Source organism: Mirounga angustirostris, unplaced genomic scaffold (genome assembly GCF_029215605.1).
Source record: "Mirounga angustirostris isolate CCGP_5_RB_7025 unplaced genomic scaffold, mMirAng1.0.hap1 SCAF_14, whole genome shotgun sequence".
Lineage (NCBI taxonomy): Eukaryota > Metazoa > Chordata > Mammalia > Carnivora > Phocidae > Mirounga > Mirounga angustirostris.
The window spans coordinates 59137540-59148188 of NW_026991722.1; the positions used below are offsets into that span (position 1 = coordinate 59137540).

Below are 10649 nucleotides of genomic sequence, written 5' to 3' on the forward strand. Positions count from 1 at the left end.
ACTAGATTTTGCCAAATTGCCCTTCATGGGGTTGTATCATTCTTACATTTCCACCCTCGGTACAGGAGAGTGCTGTCTTTCCACAACCTCCCCATTGGGTGGATTGTAAAATCTTTGGACTTTTGCCAATATGATAAGTGAGAAATGGTAACTCAGGATGGTTTAGATTTTATTTTCTTTTATTAAGAACAAGGAGGGCGCCTGGATAGCTCAGTCGGTTAAGTGCCTGCCTTCAGCTCAGGTCATGATCCCAAGGGTCCTGGGATCGAGCCCCACACCTGGTTCCCTTCTCAGCAAGGAGCCTGCTTCTGTCTCTCCCTCTGCCTGCCACTGCCCCTGCTTGTGCTCCCTCCCTCTCTCTCTGTGAAAAAAAAAAAAAACCCTACAAAACAAAACAAAACAAAACAAAAAACCCCACAAAAAACAAAACAAAAAAACCAAAAACAAGGAACTCAGAGTGCTTTGAAAGTAGCAAGCAGATTTGTTGAGAATGACAGAATCACACCATGGTAGGAACTGTATTTGATTTACTACTTAAGCTCTAAACCAGAGGTTCTCCAGCTGGCTGCACAGTGAAATCACCTAGGGAGCTTTTTAACAAGTGTGGGAGCCTGGTCCCACCCCACACCAATGAAAGCAGAGCCCTTGGAGACACTGCTTCTGCTCATTGTCCCTAAAACTAAAGTTCTCTGGGTCCTGTATCTGCCTTTTCTCTAGCTGTGTCATCTGTGTGGCATCTGGGACCAGCTTCCATATTTTCCTTTTCCTTGGCTATGGAGGAACATTCTAAGTCTTTTTTGTAGCGAGCATCGCTTCCTGCTTGGGAACAAAGTTGCAAATAGACTCCATTGAATGGCATGTCCCAACAAGCCCCAAGTAGCCCGTCAAGCACCCGCGGTCGAGCATTAGACGTTCAGGCTTTCCTGCCCAAGGCCTGCAGGCTCCACCAACACAGAGCGGTAGGATCCAAGGCTGGCTCACGTTCACTCTTATGCTTCTGTTCTTCGAGCACATTTCCAGCTTTAGCTAGTGTAGAACCACTCTAGATTTTCAGAACATATTCCAAATGCAAATAATCTATCTTGATAACATGTATGTATGAATGCCAATAAACGGATACTCATATATATTATAGAAATAAAATTGCAAAGCTCCACGGCACCAATTTCAAAACCATCTCCCATAACCAAGAACTATGGCTTAGGAATTTAGCCAAGTGGTAAAACCTTGGCCACATCTCTAGTACACCTTCCGAAACTACGGTGGCTGGAGGGGCTAAGATTCTGGTCTTTGAGGGCCAAGGAGACTTCAAGATTTGATCCAAGTGGTACACAGATTAGAAGTGGTAAGATGTTGCTGCCCTTCTCCCTCATGCCCTATAGAAAAAACAGTTCCATTCTTTGTCCTTCAAGCAGGGGAAGCCAGTTGATCTCAGCAAGGGGGGTCCTTGTGGGGGTGTGGGAGAGAAAAAGGCACGGAGTGTGTCTTTCAGGGCAGGAGGGAGCTGTCCTTCAGGTCAGAGGTATCTAACTCTTGCAGTCTTGGGGTTGCCCTGGGGTTTGCATGGATTCAAATTAGCTGCAAAATTGGCCTGCAGTGAGTATGGAGGCAGAAGTCTGGCATGAACACCCAGAGAGTTTGCAGAGGGCACCTCACAACTAAACAGCCTTGGTTCCATCCAACTTCAGCCACTCAGTGTTCTTTGATGGCAAAGACCAGTGATAATCTGCTCATGTGGTAACACCCTCTGAAGGGTATCTGGATCAAGTCAACCAGGAATAAGGGCATTTATCAAATGAATTTGGGATAGTAAGTGGGGACTCTATCTACAAATAACTGATCATTTTCCATTCTTTTTCCAATGTATTCATGATGCCCACATTTTATTTCTGACAACTTCTATGGCTTGGAAAGATGGTGTTAAGAGTTTGAAAATGAGCAAAACTATCCTTACTGTCTTCAAGGTCACAGACTTCACTACCAAGAGAACAGGGACAAGTTCATTCCCATGGAGGGAATGGCTCTTCCCTCTCCTTTGGCTCTCATCCAGAAAAAATGGTCCTCACTTTTGAGGCTGTCACTGTGGCAGGTCGAACAACTGTGTGGAGAGATGTAGAAGGCCAGTGAGTAGGGACACATGCTGCACTTGGATTGTTCAGAGCAGCGATGGAGGCCCCTGGGGACCACCTCGCCCAAAGCGGAGCCCTGACCTGGGTGTGTCAGCAGGGCTAGTTTCCCAGGACCAAAAACACCCAGGAATAAAGACCACAGATTTCAGTGGGCAGTGTTCTGAATTCAGAAATTTCTTTAAGAACAGAGAATATGTGAAGTCATATCTGGGGATCAAACAATAAAAGGGGGGTAATTTTTGAAGCAATGGGGCACAATTTACTTGCCACCATAAAAGTCCCTGAAAAGATGTTGTCAAATGTCCAGTGTCCTTCCATGATGCACAGAGTAGACTTTCATTCCTTGTGAGCTTTCCAAGGGGGGGAATAGCAGACAGGCCAGTTGTTCAGCATCACAAACTCAAAATAGTTATATTAGCTGTTTTTAAAACTGTTTTACCTGGTTATTTGGACACCCACAAAGCCCAAACCAAATATTCGCCTGGTTTTCTTCTGGTAGTGTCTAGAAAAAATGATTTTTTTTTTCTTTTTGGCCTCTTCTTGACCTCCCTTTTCCCCAGTGCTAGTTATGTGATGGCCAGCCTTTCATTCCGAGTAATTGCTTGGTAGTACCAGACGCTGCTCTTTCCCACAGCGTGTCTCCCTTCTCTATGACTCTGAGACAAAGGGAAGTGACATTTCTCAGGAAAAAAGTTGGAAAATTAGAACCCAAAGAAGTGTGCCGCTCGGTGACCTGAAGGTTCTGGGAGGTGCCAGATCCACTTTCTGCATCCAGGGTTTCCCTTTCCCGGTCCCCAGAGAGAAATGCCACCTGTGCAATTTTCTGCATCTCATCCCAAATTCATGGAGGTTCTCATTATATTTTCAATATGAAACCTCAGCATTCAAAACTAACCACTTCAGGGAAATCCAAATGAAAACCACATTGAGATACCATCTTACACCAGTTAGAATGGCCAAAATGGACAGGGAAATAAACATCAAATGTTGGAGAGGTTGTGGAGAAAGAGGAACCCTCTTACACTGTTGGTGGGAATGCAAGTTGGTACAGCCACTCTGGAAAACAGTGTGGAGGTGCCTCAAAAATTTAAAAATAGAGCTACCCTATGACCCAGCAATTACACTACTGGGTATTTACCCCAAAGACACAGATGTAGTGAAAGGAAGGGCCCTATGCACCCCAATGTTCATAGCAGCAATGTCCGCAATAGCCAAACTGTGGAAAGAGCCGAGATGCCCTTCAACAGATGAATGGATAAAGAAGATGTGGTCCATATATACAATGGAATATTACTCAGCCATCAGAAAAGATGAATACCCAACTTTTACATCAACTTGGATGGGACTGGAGGAGATTATGCTAAGTGAAATAAGTCAAGCAGAGAAAGTCAATTATCATATGGTTTCACTTATTTGTGGAACATAAGGAATAACATGGAGGACATTAGGAAAAGGAAGGGAAAAATGGGGGGGGGGGGTTGGAGGGAGAGATGAACCATGAGAGACTATGGACCTGAGAAACAAACAGGGCTTTAGAGGGGAGGGGGGAGGGGGGATTGGTTAGCCTGGTGATGGGTATTAAGGAGGGCACGTACTGCATGGAGCACTGGGTGTTATACGAAAACAATGGATCATGGATCACTATATCAAAAACTAATGATGTATTGTATGGTGACTAACATAACATAATAAAATTAAAAAAAAAAAACAACTAACCATTTCAGGATGAAAATGAAAAGATATGCAAGCCTCTGTTAACAGGAATAATTAGAGGAACAGAATCCCCAGCTGCACCAACTGCTCCCTTCCCTTTGAGGATGAGGACAGGCCAGAAAACCTGGTTCACGCCCAGAACCTTCCCCTGGCTCTCCTTGAGGCCCTGGCCAAACGGCCTTCTGAACCGTCCTGGAGAGACCCTTCTTTTTTTTTTTCCAGCAGTCCTGATGGGAAAGGCAGGGGTTTAGAAACTTCTGCAGGCCAATGCCTACACTTTTCAAGTTTACCTGGTGTCCTTGGCTTCCTTGAGGAAGGAGCACAGGCATGATTGCGTTTCAAGTGTGGCCCAAGGCTCAGCCGTGTCACACGCCAGGACTCTGCACTTCTGCCTGCCAAAGGAGTTTGTCCAGCATTTAAATTAGGTGGAATTTCACAGAACCAGCACACAGATAGGTTTTTAAATAAAATGTTTTTCCAGAGAGAGTTGTCCGTACCTATGGGGAAATGCCCTGAGCTTTTCCAGGGAGGAGCCGGCCAGACACCCAGCCCCGTGGGATTCCCAGCCAGGCCTTGTGCGGAGGTTAAGGACAGCTTTCGGGAGCAGCACCGCGAGTTCAGGAATTGAACAAGCGCCAGACAGGTGTTATTCGGTCCAGAATTGTCACAATCTTTGTTATTTGCATCATAAATGTGCCCCCTACCTCGTTTACTTTTAGTCATGAGAAACCTCCTTCCCTGAGGGACCATTAGTGGGAAAGAGAGGCTGATTTCAGATATGGTTGCTGGAGGAGGTAACTGATAGCCCATCTACCCGGCCCCGGCGCAGGCCAACGGGGAAGCTCTGAGGACGCAGCCTGCGTGGGAAGGGTGGCTGATGCCAGGGACGTGGAAGTCGGGGCACACCATGGGCCTATGAGTGACCACCCGGTGAGGCCAGCAGGTACACTTTGGGTGTACGGTTTGCAATCCACAGAGGGTGAAGACATGAAGGCCCTTCATGACATTTTGGTTGGAGATGCAGAATTTGGCTTTATTTTCTATCACCATGGTGAAAGGAGCAGAAGTTGTAATTTGAGAAGTGAAATTCATCAACACATGGAGAGTAAAAAAAAAAAGCGAAGTGTAAATAAACTATTCTTGGGGAGGTCGTGTGGGGGAGTTGTTGTTTTTTTTTTTTTTGAAGCATGGGCTTGGAGCCCATGACTCATTGTGCTTTACTCTTAGCCCTGCCACGTAGAGGTGGTGAGAATTGCACTCTGGGTCTCAGTTTGCTTGTCTTTCAGGTGGGAAAATTATACACGACTTATGAGAGACCTGTGGGTATTGTGTATGAAACTATCACTTCATAGTTGCTCTTCTTTCAATGAATGAAAGACTTTAAAATTCAGTTTTCTGCTTTGCCTAGCTCAAATCTCCTTTGGTTCAGTCCTTGTTAAAAAAGCCTTTCTAAAATGCATTCATGCATTAATTCTGACTTCCTCTGATTCATTCAAAAAGTCAACATGCAATTCCTCTATTATGAAGATTCATTCGTATTGTCCTGTACTGTGAATGTAAGAGATCTGGGGAATTGAGATGGACATGAGTTGTAAGGAACTGTAGATATTTTAAAATTCTGTTCCCAGTTTTCTCATTTATTTCTTTTTCTGGAAATTTAGTAACATAAATAAAAATGTAATTATTTAAGAATTTTTATTGAATTTAAGTTAATTGAGCTTTTGTCATACATAACCATCTCATTATCTGCCTGCTTGTCTAATATTTATATGCAACTAAATCTATCAACTAGGATGAGGTTATGCTTTGGGTACAATTTGATTATGTGTCTAGAAGTTATTTCATGACATTGGTGAACCTGATTTGTACATCATTTATAGAATGGAAAGATTTAAAATCCAGAGAGAAAAGACAAATAGACTGTTTCCTCATTCTGTCCATCAGCATTTGCTGAGTCACATTGAACTCTTTGCATTGGATGCTGTCAGATCTGAAGTGGTACTGGTCATGGGAGGAGCAGATTGAGGGAGATATTTGACCATCTCATCATTCTGACCAGGAGCACATGTGGGTTGTGGAAAGGCCTCCTTCCGGGGTTCCTAAAAGAAGGGGGAGCCCCCTTGGAAGTGGCAGTGGGGAAAATTGGGCATGCCATTATCTGTCAGATCCACCTGCTGCTCAGGTCTGGCTGAAAATATGACGTCTGTGAGGGGTGAGCTGAGTGTATGCATTCTTCTCATACTCAAGAGTTTTCCCCCTATAGGTCACAAGCTGTTTGTGGGTAATAAATACATGGACTAGCATTACCAAAAATGAATGAGGAGAATAGAAAGTATCTGAGTGACTTCTGTGTAGTGAGGCTAAGTATTATGTTACGAAACTTGCATTTCAGTTGTGTGTGTGAGTGTATGCCTGTGTTCTGGGTTGTGACATAAAATATGCTTCTTGCTAGTCAGGGTCAAACAAGATTAAAATGTTAGAGTTGGCAATGGGTTTCCCAGTGGAGGTGGTTGGAATGGACTTTATCTCCTCTAAATCATGAATGCAAGATTTTACAAATATGTGACAAATGACACACTAATCCTATACAACATTCCTTCATATGCTCCTGGAGCAAAACGGAGAAAGATTATGATGGTCAGAACTCTGTTGTCCATGAAAATAGAAGAGGCTAACAATTCAGAGCAGAGGACAAAGCTCTACCTATAAGGGAAAGCCTTCTTTTGTGGGGGAGGGGACAAGAATAATACTTTGTGTTCTCAAGGCAAGTACTATTATTCATCATCTTGATGGATCATCTGCTTTCCAACATCTCCTTGAATGCATCGCTCCAAATGACAGAATGTCCAAACTTTCTTGAAACGTTTTTAAACCTACACCTTTTTATTTAATGTTAGCATTTCCAACAAAATCCTGGAATCATTTCAGCTTCCATTCCAGACGTCAACATATACAGTTCTTCATTCCAGATTCAAACAAGCTAACCAGCATAAACATTAAAATAGTTTAGTCCTGGGAGCCCTAGACGGGAGGCAGGAGAAGAGCAGAGTCCTCACCTCACCTCCCCTGCCCTTGTGTCCTCTGCTGGTCATCTCCCCTCCTCCAACCTCCTGTCCTAAGCCACAGATTGAGAAGGTGGGCCCACTTTGGACCATCTCTAAAGCTCTTCTCCACTGCAACCCTTCCCTTCTCTAGACAAATTAATTGTTTTGTTTTTTATGTCCAGGAACAACAGGCTCCACCCACTTCCTTTCTCTCTTGCATTTTCTGCTTGAGTGTGGCTTAAAGCACAGGCTTACCCTTGTCTCCAGGGCAAGATAAGCTTCTGATGGCTGGTAGTAATACACATCTCATTGGCACACATTGGAGCCATATGGCCTGCTTTGGAGGTTGAATAAATGCCAGGATTGGTTTAACTGGGTTATTTGGAATGAAGGATATTGTCTGTATTTACAAATTATTTAGTACTGGTAAGTATCTTTTCTCCCAGAAATGTAAACCATTTTTTCAAGCTACCCTTCCATTCTCTGTAAATTCTCTTAATCTCATTCAGTGTAGAACAACTCTAAGGCTTTTGACTCCAAGATATAAAAAGAAAAGAACCTAATAAAAATCACAGAATGTCAGCCTAGTGATCCCCCATATCAGTTTATCTCTGACTCGGGTGCTGGGAGATGTGTGCTGGGTGAGTACTGCAGTTTTCCTATGTGACGTTGATCTCCAAATATCAGTGATGCCTACAGAATATTCTCAAATTTCCCTTAAGACCCTATTAATTAGGTCTAGTATGCATGAATTTATCTGAATCCATTTTGAATCTATTTATAATTTCCCCTGACATCCTCAGTGTAATTTGCTCCATATGTTTATAGCCTGCGTAGTAAACAATATTTTCCTTCTATTTGTCACCAAGACAACCTCCTTCAAACTTTAAGGATTCTCTGTCTTTTTGCTTAGTGTTTGTGACTGAGCTGGGCTTTCCTATAGCATCTTCATCCTGTTGCCTTGCAGCCTCTGTTCCCAGGCAGCGGAGTCCCCCACCCCAGCCCCCGCTGGGGTAGAGAGGGACATTCATGTCCCTCTCTCTCTGGACTTTTTGTGAAATGTTCTTCTTGATGCTTGTGGGCAGAATTAGCCACAGAATTCTACAGACAAGCCTTGAGATTTATGCTTTCAGAAGAATAACTTCTTTTGCTTTTAGAACCAGGTTTCTTTGACACAACGACCCAGAGTCATGTCTGGGTTATCAGTTAAAAACTCATGTCAATTATCATTCTGTCCAAAATAGACCTCACGCTTGACCAGTGAGGGCCCTAGCCTATCCAACTTAACAAAATAACTCACTGAAGATCTATTGTAAGTCTACTCTGAGAGAGTTCTCTACTCATAACAATCTCATATTCTAGTTGAGAAACTATGCACACATGCACACACACACGAACATTACGAAGGAGCCAGGGTTTCAACTAAGTTGGAAAAGATTTGGTAGAATCTAAATGAACAACAAAAGATTAAGGAAAGAAAACTTGTTAGATGTCCCCTAGTCTTCATTGCCACAAATGGAAGCAGGAATGACCATTTCCATTAGCCACGATGCAGAGACAGACTCAGAGAGGTTGACAGTCTGCCCAAGGCCTGATCCTGCCATGCCCTTTGGCTGGCAATATCGGATCCTGTTCTCCAAGGCCCTCATGACAGAGAATTCAACGTGAACCTTTTGCCCTGACCTGCCTTGCATTGTGCTTCCTGAATTTTTCCTGATCTTCCCGGCTTCTGACATCCTGAATTGCTTTCCCAGTTTTGGTTTTGCTGCCCTTGTGACCCAACACTTGGTTCTGCGCCCCAAGTGTGCGGTCTCTGTGTTCCTTCCCCATCATGGCATGGACTGCATGCGTGGCCACCGGGTCAGACCTCATCCTAATCCTGCTCATGGGACCTGACTTTTATTCCAGAAATGGAACTCTGACCTATTGGATTGTAAAGTCTGTGTTTTTCCCCTTGATCCACATCACCTCCAAGGGAGGAATGACAGGAGATATCAGGTAGCAGAGAACACATAATGCATGGTGGCTTCCAGCTCAAACCCTTAGGAACACGTTGGCTGTTCCTCATTTGCTTTCATGGGCCAGAAAAACACAACATGAAAGTTGTCCAAGAGCTATTGAAGTGGAAAAAAATACCCAATTTCTTTATTTTTCTAAATCAAATAAAATCTGACTTAATTCCCTATGCAGCAAGCTTAGAAAAAAATGAGCTATTAGTCTCTTTTTGGGGCTTTCTCTGCCTCTATGTCCCTCTTCCCTGCTCCGGCTCCACCTTTGGATCATACCAGACACTGGAGAGGACCCATCTTGTGGCTCCTGCTCTGCTGTGGCGCTTTCCCTGAGCTCCCTGATGCACCGCGGGTGGGCCGTTCTTGGATCACTCCTAGTCAGGCCAGGAAGATCCCCTTGTAGTCCCTGAGAGAGATGGGGTACTGTACTCACCGGTTCCATTTTCTTCCCTGGCACACATACATTCCAGCTTGTGTCACAGTGCAGTTGGGGTTAAGAGACTGACTCCCACCAATGGGATGTGGCAGAAGTGATGTAGCTCACCTCCCAGAGTGACCACAGAGCCCACGTGACCCTCTACACCAGCTCCATCTGACAGAACTTTCTGCCAGGATAGAAACATTCCATATCTGTACCGTCCACTATGACAGCCACTAGTCTTCTGGCATGGAAGACCTGAATTTTTAATTATATTTAATTTTCATGAACTTAAACTCAAATAGCCACATGTGGCTAGTGGCCATCATACTGGGCATTAGAAATCTATCCCCTCATCCCCCTTCTGCAGTGACCTGGGAAGTCATGTGTTCTAGAAGGCACAGCTGCAAGATGGAAGCTGCCCAGGTCCTCAGGTCACCACATGGAGGCCAACTGCCCAGGAAAGTTGGTAACTTAGAGCAGCTTGACTCACTTTGTGTGCCATGTGAAACCTCCACGTTTTTGGGTGTATTTGTTAATGCAGCGTGACCTGACTTGTCCTGACTATGGCAGGTCCCGGGGCCTCACAGGTTCCTCGCCCCCCAACTCCGTTGCCATCCCAACTGAGTCAGCTCCAACCCAGCCCTCCAGCCAGCTTTGACCCCTGCCCCCAGGGAGCCCACATCCGTGCCCCTGCCCTGTTCCTTTCCTGTTCCTTCGCTGCTCAATCCCTTCCCTCTTCAACTTTCCATCTGCCAGACTTTATCCACAGCTACGCTAGGGCAACCTGGCTTGCTTATCCTCAGTGGGCCTAGACCATAGGGATAAAAAAAAAAAAAAAAAAAAGGTCTATTTTGTTTTTTTTTACACTAAGCCCTGCCTAGCAACTTCTCTTTTTTCTTTTTTTTCAGCTCTATTCTTCCGTAGAGTCTGCCACTGAGAAAAACAAAGTACAAAATTTCTCAATAAGTACTATACTGCATTAAATTATTAATAAATCATCTAGTTTTAACTACAATTGCAGAGCTCTGGGAGTGGAGATAAGGGAAGAAATTATTTTCCTTTATTCGTGCCAAGTTGGCACTTCTGTCAAAGGCCTGAGATGCTGGCATGGGAAGTTCTGCAGAAAAAAATTATTTAAAAGTATAACCCAGCTGGGGCAGGCCACAGAGAGCTCAGCTCACACCTGACACCCGCCCTAGGCTGAAATCAGCATCCCACAGAACAAATCCCATCCCCACAGGGCCTTAGGAAGAAAGGCATATATGTTACTGAGACTTTCAGTCAGGTTTCTTGGAGAGACAGAGAAGAAAAATCACAGGCCATCCCTCAGAGT

General features: G+C 44.4%; 1 long non-coding RNA gene across 2 annotated transcripts in view; it reads left to right on the forward strand.

Annotated features, from left to right (window-relative positions):
- Positions 1 to 10649, forward strand: part of LOC123852762 (uncharacterized) — a 37736-nt gene that overhangs the window by 18758 nt on the left and 8329 nt on the right. The window lies entirely within an intron of this gene.